At 39.9% G+C, this 16,267-nt stretch overlaps 1 protein-coding gene across 3 annotated transcripts in view; it reads left to right on the forward strand.

The window, feature by feature from the left end:
- The first annotated feature begins 308 nt into the window (after positions 1–308).
- The window catches only part of sparta (spartin a), a 50,273-nt gene continuing 34,314 nt past the window's right edge, over positions 309–16,267 (forward strand). For 2 of the 3 annotated variants that reach the window (XM_041199446.1, XM_041199449.1), the window contains exon 1: positions 309–599. The gene's annotated coding sequence lies outside the window, so the exon portion shown is untranslated. The remainder of the gene's footprint in view (positions 600–16,267) is intronic. The other variant, XM_041199447.1, reaches the window with a different exon arrangement.

Here is a 16,267-nt window from a genome sequence, read left to right on the forward strand (position 1 = left end):
CACTTTGTTGTTGCTTGTGACACTGAATTCGCAGCTGCTTTTATAGACTTGTGAACAGGCTTATCAATACCCAGCAGGTGTCACTGGAACCTCACTCAGTCCTTCTGATTTAAGTGTGGCATCGCATTCAACGCACGACAAAAATAAAAAAAAAATCCCAGCAGCTCTAATATATTCTACCCCGTTTTCGATCATCTTACTGAAAATCACCGCCGGTCTTCGTCACACCGGGGAGGCACGTGATGCGGCTGCGATGCCCGGTTCCCGGATGTAACCGTTGCCCTCCCACCCCCACCACCACCGTGTGAGCGAGGCTCACGGTCATAGGTCACGGTGTCAGTCAGTGATGCGCAGTTGCCTTTGATATCGCCCAGGGTTTGGCCCCCCGAGGGGGCTGGTGTGACCCTATTGAAAAAGGAACTCTCCTCCACCACACTCCTAACCCGGACTGGCGTCAATCATTAAGCTATTGGTATTTTTTTTTCCCTCTTTCGGATCAAGGTTCAGGTTCAGCTGCGGGTGGGCGACAAATCTTTTTAAAAAAAAATCTCAAAATATTTGGACCCGGCGACCTGTTCGAGGGATTGCTGACTTGTGCGGTAAGTGGGGTGTGGAGTTTATTGCGGTAGCTTTTTGGGACAGTTCTAGGTGGGTAGGAATATATCCTGCGTTGGTTAATAAGAACAGGCGTAGGATGTTCAGCACCCCACAACACCACCCCCCCCCCCCCCCCCCAGCTTGTCGGTCTTATCCCATTTACCCATATCTCTTGATACACTTAACTAATAAAAGAAATGCTTGTTTTGGAAAATTTCTATTGATCCAACTTCCCACCCCACTTTGGTTTGGGTGGGCAGGCAGGAAGCGTTTCAGATTTCCACTACTTTCTGTCAGGGGAAAAAGACATTCCCTGCTTGCACTCCCGAGTGGCCGAGCTCCGATTTTAAAATGAAGCCCCTCTGAATCCTTCAAGAATTTAGCATTACTAGTAATTGATGAACATAGTGAATAGTTTGTAGTGTTACATTTATATAACCCTTAACTGTGGAAAGGTGCATCACAAGATCAAAAATGGTTGAAGGAGATAGAACAGAGCGTGACCAAAAACTTGGTTACAGGTGGCTTTTCAGGAGGGGTGGGTGCACAAAAAGTTGTAGTCAAAGGGACAGTATTTTTGAAGAGGGGATGGGAGCAGGGGTGTCATGCTGGAGGGAAGCTAGGGATAGACAGAGAGAGAGAAAACAAACTTGCCTTTCATTGTTGTATGTCTTCTGCATGTCCTAAAGCACAATCATCCAGGAGAGTAGGGGAATAGTCAAATCACTGGCAAATGAATGGATTTCACTGGGAAATGGATCATAGTGATGGGAGATGTTTCTGAGGTGGAGTAGGTGGACTTTATGATGAACATGTAGGGACAAAAGTGCTGATCCAGGTTAATTTTGGATACCAAGGTTATGGTGTGTATTAATTGATCTGAAGGACTTCTCTATTTGGCCTTTTCATGTGTTTGTAATTTAAATTTTCTAGTTGGTACTTTTATATTACTTTGTAATGAGAATATTCATGCGAACAGACATATGAATATACAAATTAGGGATAGGCCACTTGGCCCCTCAAGCATGCTCTGCCATTTAATAAGATCATGATTGATCTGAATGTAACCTCAACCCCACATTCCTGCCGACCCATTATAACCTTTCACCCCCTTGTTAATCAAGGATCTATCTAGCTCTGCCTTAAGAATATTCAGAGACTCTGTTTCCACTGCCTTTTGATGAAGAAAGTTCCAAAGACACTCAGAAAATTTCTCCATCTGTCTTAAATGAGACACCCCTTATTTTTAAACAGTGACCCCTAGTTCTGGATTCTCCCACAAGAGGAAACACCCTGCCCATATCCACCCTGTCAAGATCCCTCAGGATGATAAAGGTTTCAATTAAGTCGCCTCTTACTCTTCTAAATTCCAGTGGATTCAACCTAACCTGTCCAGCCTTTCCTCATAAGGCAGCCTGCCCATTCCTGGTATTATTCTAGTAAACCTTCTCTAAACTGCTAACGCATTTACATCTTTCTTTAAGTAAGGAGATTAGCACTGTACACAATACTCCAGATGTGGTCTCACTAATGCCCTGTACAACTGAAACATAATCTCCCTACTTTTGTAATGAATTCCCCTCACAATAAATGATAACGTTCTATTTGCTTTCCTAATTACCTGCTGTACCTGCATGTTAACCTTTTGTGATTCATGCACTAGGACATCCAATTCCCTCTGAATCTCAGAGCTCCTTGATCTCTTGGCATTTAGACAAAAGGCTGCTTTTTTTATTCTTCTTGTTAAAATGAACAATTTCACACTTACCCATATTATATTCCATTAGTCAGATCTTTGCCCACTCACTTAACCTATCTATGTCACATTGTAACCTCCTTCCATCCTCTTCACAATTTACTTTCCTACCTATCTTTGTTGTCAGCAAATTTAGCAACCATTCCTTCGGTCCCTTCATCCAAATCACTTATATAAATTGTAAGAAGTTGAGGCCTCAGCACTAATCCCTGTGGCACACCATTCATCGCATCCTGCCTACTGGAAGAAAACCCATTTATGCCAACTCTCTGCTTCTTATTAGCTAGCCAGTCTTCTGTCCATGCCAATATGTTACCCCCTACACTATGAGCTTTTATTTCCTGCAATAACCTTTGATGTGGCACTGTATCAAATGCTCTCTGGAAATCTAAGAACAGTACATCCACCAGTCCCCCTTTACCACAGCACATGACTCCTTGCAAGATCACCAATAAATTGGTTAAGCATGATTTCTCTTTTACAAAACCATGTTAACTCTGCCTCATTGCCTTGGAATTTTTCTAAGTGCCCTGCTGTAACATCTTTAGTAATAGCTTCTAATGTTTTTCCTATGACAGATGTTAGGCTAACTGGCTTATAGTTTCTTGCTTTCTGTCTCCTTTTTGAATAAAGGAGTTAAATTTGCTATTTTCCAATCTGATGGAACCTTTCCTGAATCTAAGGAATTTTGGAAAATTAAAACCAGTCCATCAACTATCTCACTAGCCGTGGTCTTCCCATGGTCTTTTAATGACAAAGCTACAAAGCATTTTTAAACATTGTGCTTTTCTTTGCAGTAATGATTGCAGTTGTTTTTATGTACTTTTATTTCATGATTCTCTTGAATATGATTCACCAGGAACATGTCTGATTTCTAAATTGTGAAATAGAAGTGAATTTGTGCTAGCGTAAATTACACATAAAGTGACACATCTGAAGACACCTCTCTTCCTCTTTTGAATTCTTTATGGGTAGATATTTATGTGGCCTTTACTGAAAATACCGCAATGGTTCTTGGTATGCAGGGGCCACCAACATTGACGTGGTCCTGGGACCCATTTTTTAAATCTACGAAACTTCATCAATCACCCATAGCTGTGATTGCACAAAATGTTTTTATTAGTATCCAGCAACAGAACTAACATGTTTAAAGTTGCCAGATACAGAAATCCAAAACCATTACAATCCTGACTTAAAATCTGTGCCTTTTTAATGGATTGAGCTGTGGAACAAGACCGTTTGTCATTTTAAGTTCAGTAAATTGGCATGAAGTTCCCAATAACCCTGTATAGGAATGGGAAATTCATAAGGATTGTTGTGGTCGAAATTGAAAATTTAAATAGGTCCATAGGGTACTTGTCTGAGGTTGTTTGAGAGCAAATGAAGCTTTAATTTGCTATCTAAATTGTGCTTAATTCAAGTGGTGGTTGATATGAAAAGTGTTCAAATCTGCACACTGGATTTCACTTTTTTATAAGTTTTTTTGAAGGATTAGCCAAAATAATTGGCTTATTGAGGATATTGTTGAGATAGTTGGGGCTCAAATTATAAAACATCCTCAAAGGCATTGGTTCAGGTAACTATCCACAGACCATGTGCCAATTGGCATAGGGTCAAGCAGATTAGAGAATTAAACTTGTGGCTCAGAGTGGTATGGGAAGAAGGGGTTTTGATTCATGGGATACTGGCACCAATTTTCAGGAGAGATGGGGCTGTTCTAAAATGGGGTGATAGATGAATGGGGCGGGGGGGGTGCGGAAGGGTTCAGTTGAAATGAACTTTAGAAATCCAAGGAGAAATTGAAGCAACTGAACAGGGTGTACCGGTTTAGGTAAGGACAAGCAGAGTGGGATAGAAAGGGATAGAGTTTAATGGTAATAGTGCATCAGCAAATAAGGCCCATGGAAATGATAGTTAAAAATAAAATTGAAGACCATTTATCTTAGTTCACAAAACATTGTAATTCATCTTTCTGAATTACTGACATGAGAGACAAATGGTTTAGTTTTAATCGCCATTACATTTCCATGGTTACAGGATGACCAAGCTTGGGAAATAAATATTCTAGGGCACACTATGTCGTAGAGAGAGAAAATGGAAAAGGAGAAGTAGCTCGTATAATAAAGGATGACATATGGACTGTAGTGAGAGAGTCTTGACTCGGAAGATCAGAAAGTAGTACCAGTATGGGTGGAGATTAGGAATAACAAGGGCCGTAAAACATTGGGAGTCATTTATAGGTTCCCTAAAAGTATTTATACTGTTGGCACTGAGCATTAAACAAGAAATAATTGGCATTTGTACCAAAGGCAGTAAAATAATTAAGGGGGGGGGTCTTTAACCTTCATATAAACTGGACCAGTCAAATTAGAAAAGCTTGTAGGATGTTTTCATGAATTTCCTGGAACAATACATTGTGGAACAGACAAGGGATAAAGCTATTTTAGATCTAGTATTATGCAATTTGGTAGGGTTAATTATTAACTCATTGTAACAGATCCGCTGGGAAAAAGTGATCGTAGTACAGCTGAATTCCACTCAATGTTTGAAAGTGACAAATCCCAATCACAAGCAAGAATCTTAAACCTAAACAAAGCCAGTTGCATAGTTATGAGAGGAAAGCTGGCTAAGGTTGATTGCGTAAATAGACTATAAAGGTTTGGTGATAAATAAACAGTAGGAAACATTTCTTTTAAAAAAGCAATGTTCAATAAAAATGCATTCCATTGGAAAAACAAAAACTGAGAAAGATCCATCCTTGGCTTACTAAGGAAGTTGAGGATAATATTAGATTTAAAGAAGAGGTTTATGACATTACAAAGGATAGTGGTAAACCTGAGGATTGGGATGCTTTAGAAATCAAAAGTTTGATTAAACAGGAAAAAAATAGAATATGAGAATAAACAGGCCAGGAATATAAGAATAGATTGTAAGAGCTTTTACAAATGTGTATACATAAAGGAAAGTAACTAAAACAATTGTTGGTTCCTTGGAGGCAGAGACAGGAGAAATTATCATGAGAAAATAGCAAAGACATTGGACAAATATTTTGTCTGTCTTAACAGTAGAACACAGTTGTTAATACTAGAAATAGAGGATAATCCAATGGCTAATATTAGTGAGGAACTTAAGGTAAATAATATTAGCAGAGAAAAAGTAATGGAGAAACTCGAGGGACTAAAAGCCAACAAAACCTCAGGACATTTTGGCCTACACCGGAGGATTCTAAAAGAGGTAGTTACAGGAACAGTGGATGTGCTGGTTATGATATTCCAAAATTTCCTACGTTCTGGAACAGTCCGAGTGAACTGGAAGCTAGCAAAAGTATCTGCACTATTCAAGAAAAGAGGGAGAGAAAACTGGAAACTACAGGCCAGTTAGCTTGACATCAGTCATTAGGAAATTGCTGGAATCTCTTAAGGCAGTTTTAATGCACTTAGAAAATCATAATATGATCAGACAAAATCAATATCGTTTTATAAAAGGGAAAATGCTTTGACAAATTTATTTTTTTTGAGGATGTAACTAGTAGGGTAGATATAGGAGAACCGGTAAATATAGTACACTTGGATTTCCAAAAGGCATTGGATAAGGTGCTACACAGAAGTTTAAAAGGCAAGATAAGAGCTCAGGAATTGGGAATAATACATTAGCAATAGATAGAGAACTAGTTAATGAGCAAGAAGCAGAAATTAGGGATAAAAGGAGCATTTTCAGGTTGACAGCTTTTGACTCATGGAATGCAGCAAAATGAGTGCTGGAGCCTCAGCAATTTATATTAATGACTGAGACAGAGACCGAAAGTAATGTATCTACATCTGCTGATGACACATTTCCAACTAACTTTGTAAACTGTGAGAAGGACACCAGAGGCTGCAAAGAGATACAGACAGGTTAATTGAGTAGGCAACAAGGTGCCAGATGGAGTATAACATGGGCATGTATGAGAATATTCATTTGGTAATAAGAATAGAAGAGCAGAATTTTTTTAAAAGGTCTGAAACTTGCAAATGCTGATGTTCACAGAGACTTTGATATACTCTAGCAAGGAACAGAAAGTTAGCATGGAGTTACAGCAAGCATTCAGGAAAGCATGTTGGCCTTTATTGCAAAGGGATTAGAGTACAAGAATAAGGAAGTCTTGCTAGACTTGTGCAGGGCTTTAAGGAAGGATATACTTGCATTGGAAATGTGCAGCAAAGGTTCACTAGGTTGGTTCCTGGGATGAGAGGGTTGTGCAGTATTGAGGCTGAGTAAATTTATGCCTAGAGTCTTGAGTTTAGAAGAACGAGGTGTGATCCAATTGAAACAGATAAGATTTTGAAGGGGCTTGTCAGAGTATGCACTGAGACGTTGTTTCCTTTGGCTGAGGAATCTAGACACATGCACTCAGTCTCGGTGTAAGGACCAATTATTTCGGACTGAAATGAGGAGAAAATTCTTACTCAAAGAACATTCTGTATCGCAGAGGTGTGGATGCTCCATCATTGAATATATTTTAGGCTGATATAGACAGATTTTTGGTGTCTCTAAGACTCAAGGGATACAGGGAGTGGGTGGGAAAGTGGATTTCAGGCCAAAGATGAGCCATGATCATAATTTTCTAAAATTCCATGTTGCCCCTGCTGGCTGGGCCAGCATTTATTACCCATCCCTAATTGACCTTGAGAAGGTGGTGGTGAGCTGCTTCCTTGAACCGCTGCAATCCATGTGGTGTAGGTACACCCACGGTGCTGTTTGGAAGGGAGTTCCAGGATTTTGAGCCAGCGACAGTGAAGGAATGGTGATATATTTCCAAGTCAGGATGGTGAGTGGCATGGAGGGGATCTTCCAGGTGGAGGTGTTCCCATCTAACTGCTGCCCTTGTCTTCTAAATAGCGGAGAAGGCTCGAGGGGCTATATGGCCTACTCTTGCTCCTATTTCTTTCTTCTGTCCTTATGGAAAATAATGCCTATAGGTAATTCAAACATTAAAAAAACTAATTGAATAATATTGGACTTCTGATTGGAACCTTTATCCCATATTTCTAAGGCAGAAATTCAAAACTAATGATCAGTACAATTCACTGGGGAGCTAAGATTATTTCCATAAGTATATTTCCATACCTGCTTCAACTGCTAAGAAGTTGACATGCTAGGTTGGAAACCCAGACATCTTGCTTTTTTTAAGGACTGAACTGAAACTGAAGTGTCTCAGGAGTACGTTCCTTTAAGATAGCTCTGCTCAGCATTAAGCTAAGCTGCTTTGTAGTTTTGGGGGCAGTGTTACATGGAGTACAAATGTAGTCATTGTGGATAGTGGCTTTTCACAGTAATCCTAATCACATGATGTGTTGTTCACAAGACATTACAATCAGCTATTGTGCTTTTTTTTTGCAGTCATTCCTCTCTCTCTTTTTGCAGCCTGGTTATCATATCAGTGAACTACCCCCCCACCCCCAAATATATGTTAAATAATGGGTGCTGCATTAAAGAGGAAATACCACCATCAGAGCTTCTTGTAAAAATGTTTTTTTTTTTGTCTTTTTAAAGGATAGAATTCATGCTCCCTTTTTTATGTCCATTTGTTTTTGTTCTGTTCTGTTATGCTTCATGACCTGATCAGACCTCAGGTTAAATACCAGCACAATATTGGCTATTTTGATGAATTGAACTTGTGAAAGTGCTATTTGTACCTCCAGTGATACAATACTGAAAGTTATCTAATCCTTGTTTTATAAACAGCTTTACTCCAGCTTGGCTATGTCAACAGATGAAACAGTCATAGTCCAAATGTTTTTGCTATACTGCAGATATCTATTTCTGTGTGGGTGTCAAGTAAGTAATATTAAACTTCTGTCAACCCCTTTCAGTGAAATCTTGGAGCTTGTTGCCTCCCAAATTCCTACCCATCTTTCCCAAAATTTCATTTTTGGCCTTCCAAGCAGGTTACTTCCCTTGCTATCATACCAAAATGGCTCTTATCAAAGTCACAAATGACATGCCACCTGACTTTTACAATGGTAAATTGTGCTTCCTCATCCTTCTCAATCTGTCTGTTGTCTTTGTCACAGTTGAACAAACTATCATCTTCAGCCTTCCGGACTGAATATTGAGTTCAACAATTTTAGATCATGAACTCCCTCTCCTCCATCCCCGCCCCCTTTCCAATCCCCCTTTCTTCCAATAATTTATATAGATTTTTCTTTTCTCACCTATTTCTATTATTTTTAAATGTATTTCCATCCATTGTTTTATCTCTACCTTTTAGCCTATTTCGATCCCTTCCCCCCACCCCACCCCCACTAGGGCTTTCTGTACCTTGCTCGTCCTGCTTTCTACCCTTAATATCACCTATTAGCACATTCCTTAGATAATATCACCACCATCAACACCTCTTTGTCCTTTTGTCTATGACACCTTTTGGTTATCTCCACCTATCACTGGCCCTCCATCCAGCTCTACCTGTCCCACCCCCCTTAAACCAGCTTATATTTCACCTCTTTTCTATTTTTACTTAGTTCTGTTGAAGAGTCATATGGACTCGAAACGTTAACTGTTCCTTTCTGCAGATGCTGTCAGACCTGCGTAGTATTATTTTTGTTTTTGTTTTGTTATCCTCTTCTAATGCCTCACGGCTCCCCTCCATTGTTTTAGAGGGCTACCAAAAGGTTGATGAAAGGGGAAAAATAGAATGACAGTAAACTAACCAGGAATATAAGAACAGATTGTAAGAGCTTTTATAACTATATAAAAAGGAAAATAGCTAAAACAAATGTTGGCCCCTTAACAGCAGAGACAGGAGAAATTATCATAGGGAATGAAGAAATAGCAGTGGCATTAAACAAATAATTTTATCTATCTTCACAATAGAAGACACAAGTTTCATACCAGAATTAGCCTATTGGTGAATTGGTGAAATTTGAGGAGCTAAAATCCTGAGACCTGACAGCCCATACCCTAGGGTTCTAAAAGTGACAGCTGCAGAGATAGTGGATGTGCTAGCTATGATTTTCTAAAATTCCTTAGGTTTGAGAATAGTCTCATTAGATTGGAAACTGGTAAATGTTATACCACTTCACAAAAAAGGAGGGAGAGTGAAAACTGTGCACTACAGGCCAGTTAGCCTAACGTTAATTGTTAGGAAAAACTAAAATCCATTATTAAAGCAGTCTTAATGCACTTAGAAAAGCATAGTATAATTAAAACAAGTCAGCGTGGTTTTACTAAGGGGAAATCTGATTTGCCAAATTTTAGGTTTTTTGAGGATATAACTAGTAGGGTAGATGAAGGGGAACCAGTAGATGTAGTTTACCCAGATTTCCAAAAAGTATTTGATAAGGTGCCGCAAAATGTTAATAGGTGAGATAAGGGCTCATGGAGTTGGTGGTAGTATTTTAGCATGGGTTGAGGATTGGTTAACAAAGGGAGTGGGCATAAATGGGGCTTTTTCAAGTTGGCCAGCAGTGAATAGTGCAGTGTCGTAAGGATCATTGCTGGGTCTCAGCTATTTACAATCTATATTAATGACTTAGATGAAGGGACAGAGTAATGTATCAAAGTTTGCAGATGATACCAAGCTAGGTGGGAAGGTAAGCTGTGGAGAGGACACAGGCTGCAAAGAGATATAGACAAGTTAAGTGATTGGGCAACAAGATGGTAGACAGAGTATAATGTAGGGAAATGTGAAGTTATTCACTTTGGTTGTAAGAATAGAAAAGCAGAATATTTTTTAAAAGGTGAGAAACTTGTAAGCAATGTTCAAAGAGACTTGGGTGTGCTTGTACAAGGAGCGCGGAAAGCTTGCTTGCTGCACCTGCATGCTATTAGGAAGGCAAATGGCATGTTGATCCTTATTGCAAGGGGATTGGAGCACAAGAATAAAGAAGTCTTGCTACGGTTGTACAGGGCTTTGGTAAGACCACATCTAGAATACTGTGTGCAGTTTTGGTCTCCACATTTAAGAAAAGATATACTTGCATTGGAGGCAGTACAGGGAATGTTCAATAGATTGATCCCTGGGATAAGGGGCTAATAAATTGGGCTTGTATTCTCTGGGGTTTAGAAGAATGAGAAGCAACCTCATTGAAACCTACAAAATTATGCGGTGGCTTGATAGGGTAGACGCTGAGATTGTTTCCACCATTTGTGGAGTCTAAAGCACAGGAGCACAGTCTCAGGATAAGGGGTCATCATTTAGGACTGAGATGAGGAGAAATTACTTCCCTCAAAGGGCTGTGAATCTTTGGAATTCTCTACCCCAGAGTGGTTGTGGATGCTCCATTGTTTAAGGCTGGGGTAGACAGATTTTTGGTGCCTTAGGGAATTAAGGCTCACGGGGGTGGGAAATGGAGCTGAAGCCCAAGATCAGCCATGATCGTATTTAAGGCGGAGCAGGCTTGACAGGTCATATGGTCTACTCTTATTCCTTGTGTCCAGCTGGATGGAGATGTACTCATCTGGTTCCATTCATATCTCTCCATTCATGGCCAGAGAATCACTGACAATGACTTCTCTTCCTGCGTCCTAACCTCTGGAGTCTCCCAAGGATCTGTCCTTAACCCTCACTCCTCTACATACTGTCCCTTGGCAACATCATCTGAAAGCATAACATCAGGTCCCACACATATGCTGGTGACACTTACATCACCAATACCTCTTTTGACTTCTCCACATTATCTCTACATTGTCAGGCTGCTTGCCTGACATCCTGTCTTGGATGAGCTGAAGTTTTCCCCAGCTAAATATTGAAAAGGCTGAGCTGTTTTCTTCGGTTCCTGCCACAAATTTAATTCTCTGGCAGTTGACTCCATCCCTGTCCCTGGCAGTTGCCTGAGGCTGAACTAGATTGTTCGCAGCCTTGGTGGTACATTAGACCTTGAGTTAAGCTCCTGACCACTCATCTATTCCATTACTAATCTTGCCTATTCCAAGACCTTGACTCAGCCCTTACCTCCAATTATCTGTTGCTGCAACCCTCATCTCTCTCCTCTTCCAGCAACACTCAAGAAGCTGGGCAACATCCAGACAAAGCAGCCCACTTGATCGATATCCTATCCACCACATTAAACATTTGCTCCCTCCACCAATGGCGCAAAGCAGCAGCAATTGTGCCATTGACAAGATGCACTGCAGCAACTCTCGGGCTCTTTCAACAACACCTTCCAAATTTGTGACCTCTACCACCTAGAAGGATGAGCAGAAGACGCATGGGAACACCACCACCACCTGCAAGTTCCCACTAAGTCTGACACCATCCTGACTTGGAACTATATCATCACTCCCATCACTGGTCAAAATCCTGGAACTTGCTCCCTAACAGCACTGTGGGTCCATATGTACACCATATTGACTGCAGTGGTGCAAGAAGTCAGCTCATCACCACCTTCATAAGGGCATTTGGGGATGGGCAATAAATGCTGGCCTTGGCAGCAGGGGTCATTCCCATGAATGAATAATAAAAATGATATTTGACAAACTACCGCATCATACATTTGTCAGCAGAATTGAAGTCCATGGGATTAAAGGTGCAGTGGCTGCATGGGTACAAAATTGGATAAGGGACAGAAATCAGAGTAGCTGTTTTATGATTACAAGGAAGAATGCAATTTTGTCCTCTGGTGATCATCGTTAGGATCACTGTTCTTTAGATATATTAATGACTTAGACTTCGGTATACAGGGCGTAATTTCAATGTTTCCAGATGGCACAAAACTTGGAAATGTAATACAGTGAGGAGGGATAGCCAATAGATTTTAGGAGGGCATGTTGTGAATTAAATTTAATGGAGAAGTGTGAATTAATTCATTATGGTAGGAAGAATAGGAGGCAATGTAAACTAAATGGCGCAATTTTTAAAATGCTGAGGGAAAGGAGATCTCGGGTAAGTCTTTGGAGTTGGCATGACAAGTTGAGAAGGCTGTTAACAATATGAGATCCTTCCACTGTGTCCCACCATTGTTCCTGGGCTTTCAGTCCTCTAGGTCTTAAACTCTGAAATTACCTCCCTAAACCTCTACCTCATCACCATCATAACTTGCCTCTGATCATCATAACTTGCCTCTGATCAAGTTTTTAGTCACCCCCTCCTAATATCGCCATCTTTGGCTTGGTGTCTGTTTTTGGTTATTATACTTCTGTGTAAAGTTGTGGAAGTTGCTAAAATCATTCAATGAACTGCAAAAAGCAAGTTGTTGTAGTGATTTTGCATATTATAAATTATATTTGTTTAATTTATTCATATGGTTTCTGGTTGATCTAATCAGTTTCACATTGGAATTCCTGTTATCTTCACCTACTTTTTATGCTTCAAAAATGCCAGTGAGCAGTACTGCTCAGCTGAATAATTAAGTGTTTATAAAATATTTAAAGAATGCAGAGGAGCATGATTTGGAAGTAAGTCAGAGGTAGGGATGCTACCACTGCGCAACAAGACCTGCCCTTATGAAATGACTAGAAATCAGTCAGCATTTGAAAGACAAAACTTGTTTTTATATTGAACTAAGATCAGTACTTTTCTATAAGCAAGTCACCCCAGCTGTTGGCAAATTTGGCACAGCTAGTACTGGTCTCTATCTTGACCTTCATTTATGTTGTGTTCACATTTCCCTCAAATGCTCAACAGGTCTCCATCCAAAATTTATCTTTCTCTTTCAGATGCTGACTGCTGTGCATTTCTAACATTTTTTGTCTTTTATTGATATTGCTAGAATTGGTTAAACTAGATAAAAAAAATATTAGGGTTTAACTGGTAGTTGATAGTTATAACTTTATTATATGCACTTATCTCCTAAGATGTAATAACTATTGATGTGTGAAAAAAGGGACATTCTGTTGAAGCTTGCTGTGCTCAACAGATGCAAGAATACCAAATCCCAAAAGGAACAACAATTGTACTGCATGAGAAGATGGTACTGTTTGTTTGGCAAGTGGACCAATCAGTTGATCTGCCTGGTTTGAATTTAAATAAAAGCTTGTAAAGATCTGCCCTGCAATTACAGACCAGTCAGTTTAACTTCAGAGGTGGGAAAACTTCTATAAACAATTAGTCGAGATAGAAACAATTATTCAAAATAGAATTAATAGTCACATAGGAAAATGTGGATTGATTCAGAAGGGTCAGCATGGATTTGTTAAAGGAAAATCGTGTCTAATTAACTAAAACAAAAACATAATTACCTGGAAAAACTCAGCAGGTCTGGCAGCATCGGTGGAGAAGAAAAGAGTTGACATTTCAAGTCCTTATGACTCTCTGTGGAAGGGTCATGAGGACTCGAAATGTCAACTCTTTTCTTCTCCGCCGATGCTGCCAGACCTGCTGAGTTTTTCCAGGTAATTCTGTTTTTGTTTTGGATTCCCAGCATTTTATTTTTGTGTCTAATTAACTACCTGGAGTTTTTTGAAGGGGTAACAGAGATGGTTGATTAGGGCAAGGCCATTGATGTGGTGTCTATGGACTTCCAAAAGGCGTTTGATACAGTGCCACACGATAGACTTATGAGAAAAGTTATAGGTCATGGAATAAAAGGGACAGTAGCAACGTGGATACAAAATTGCCTGAGGGATAGGAAATGGAGTAATGGTTAATGGGTATTTTTTGGGCTATAAGAAGGTTTGTAGTGGAGATCCCCAGGGGTTGTTACTGGGGCCCTTGCTTTTCCTGATATATAAATGATCAAGATCTTAGTGTGCAGGGGACAATTTCAAAGTTTGTAGATGACACAAAACTTGGGAGAATCTTAAACTGTGAGGAGGACAGTGTAGAACTTCAAAAGAACATTGCCACGTATTAGTGGAGTGGGCAAATAGGTGCAGTTCAATGCAGAGAATTTTGAGGTGATACACTTTGGTACAAAGAACATGGTCAGACAGTATAAAATAAAGGATACAATTCTAAAGGGTATGCAGGACTCGAGAGACCTGGGTGTATATGTACATAAGTCATTTAAGGTGGCAGGACAGGTAGAGAGAGCTGTTTCTAAAGCATACAGTATTCTAGGTTTCATTAATAGGGGCATAGAGTACAAGAGCAGGGAGGTTATGATCAGCTTGTATAATACACTGGTTAGACCTCAGCTGGGAGTATTGTGTACAGTTCTTGGTACCACACTATAAGAAGGATGTGAACACATTGGAGATAGTGCAGAAGAGGTTTACGGGAATGGTGCCAGTGATGAGACACTTCAGCTATGAGGATAGATTGGAGAAGTTGGGACTGTTTTCCTTGGAGAGGAGAAGGCTAAGAAGAGACTTGATAGAAGTTTTCAAAATCATGAGGGGTCTTGGTAGAGTAGATAGGGAGAAACAGTTCCCACTCATAAACAGACCAAGAACCAGAGGGCACAGTCTTAGTGTTTCGCCAAAGAAGCAAATGTGAGGTGAGAAACTTTTTCACACAGCGTGTAGTTAGGGTTTGGAATGCATTGCCTGGAGGTGTGGTGGAGACAGGTTCATTTGAGACATTCAAGAGGGCATTGTTATTCAAATCATCCAATGTGCAGGGTTATGGGGAAAAGGCTGGAGTTTGGCACTAACTGAAAATGCTCAGAGCCGGGGCAGACACGATGGGCTGAATGGCGGCCTGTTACACTGTAGCGATTCTGTGATTGGTGGTTATGTTCCCTGGTGCATTCTCCATTGCAATGCCTCTACCAAAGTTCACTAGCCAACCAAACAGTGCCACCGTCTCATGTGGTATAAACGGTTGTTCCCTTTGAGATTTGATATTCTTGGGAATCTGTCCTGTTTTAGTGCAAGATGAAAAGCTTTGATAGCATGTCTCTCTTTTTCAGCAATCCTCAAGTTCCGTACTACTAAGTGACTATTTGTATAACTATTGATGAATTGTAGTTGTACATATTGAGAGTATGAAATGTAATACCCTTGCCCCCCCAAAAAATCACATACAAGAGAAGTTGTAGTTTTATATAGTGCTGTTTCATATCCTCAGGACATCTCAAGGTGTTACAGCTAATGATTACTCTAATTTAAGCAAAATTTATGCGTAGCAAGGTTCCAGAAGTGAGCAATGAGGTATATAGCTAGTTAATCTGTTTTGATAGTGATGTTTGAGGGATAACTTTTGGCAAGACACTGCAAGAACTTTCTGCCTCTTGGTGAAAGCGAATGGGATTTACTACATCCATCTGAACAGACATGTGGGTGCTCAATTTAACATTTCATGTGACAGATGGAACTTCTGATAAAGCAGTATTGCCTTGCTACCACACTAGATGTCAGCCTAGATTTTCCCTCACTAATAAACTAGATGTCAGCCTAGATTATAGCGCTTGTGGGGATTGAATTCACAACCATCTGACTGACAGTACTACCACTGAATTATATGACACCAATAATGTGGTTTTAGTGATTTAAGTAGGCTGCAAGATGTTGAACATTGTTAAATTAGGTCGAGATTGCACTCGCTGTCTTCCTAATTCGTGTAATAACTTCAAAGGTTCACTTTAGAGAAGGTAAGTAGTGAACACACAAATTATACCTTCCAAGTAGTATCTACTTGAATAACAATAAATGTAACCCATTTATGCACAAAAAAGATGCCTTTTAAAATAAGTGCATAGGAAACATAAGAAGGAATATAGGAACAGGAGTAAGCCATTCAGCTCCTTGAGCATTTCTGCTATTTAATTGGATCACAGCTAATCAGTAACTTAACTTTCTCTACCCACCTTGCTTTCATATGCTTGCCTAACAAAAAAAATCTACCAATCTCTGTTTTGAAATTTTAAATTGACTTTGCCTCAACGGCTATTTTGGGGTGAAGGAACGGGAAGTAATAGTTCAGATTTCTGCTTCTCTTTTGTGTGAGGAAGTACTTTTCTGATATCACCCTGAATGGCTAATTCAATTTTCAAGGTTAACCCCCTTTTGTACTGTACTCCCCTACCATTGGGTAGATAGAAACAATCAACTCAT

This window comes from Carcharodon carcharias, chromosome 11 (genome assembly GCF_017639515.1).
Source record: "Carcharodon carcharias isolate sCarCar2 chromosome 11, sCarCar2.pri, whole genome shotgun sequence".
Taxonomy (NCBI): Eukaryota; Metazoa; Chordata; class Chondrichthyes; order Lamniformes; family Lamnidae; genus Carcharodon; species Carcharodon carcharias.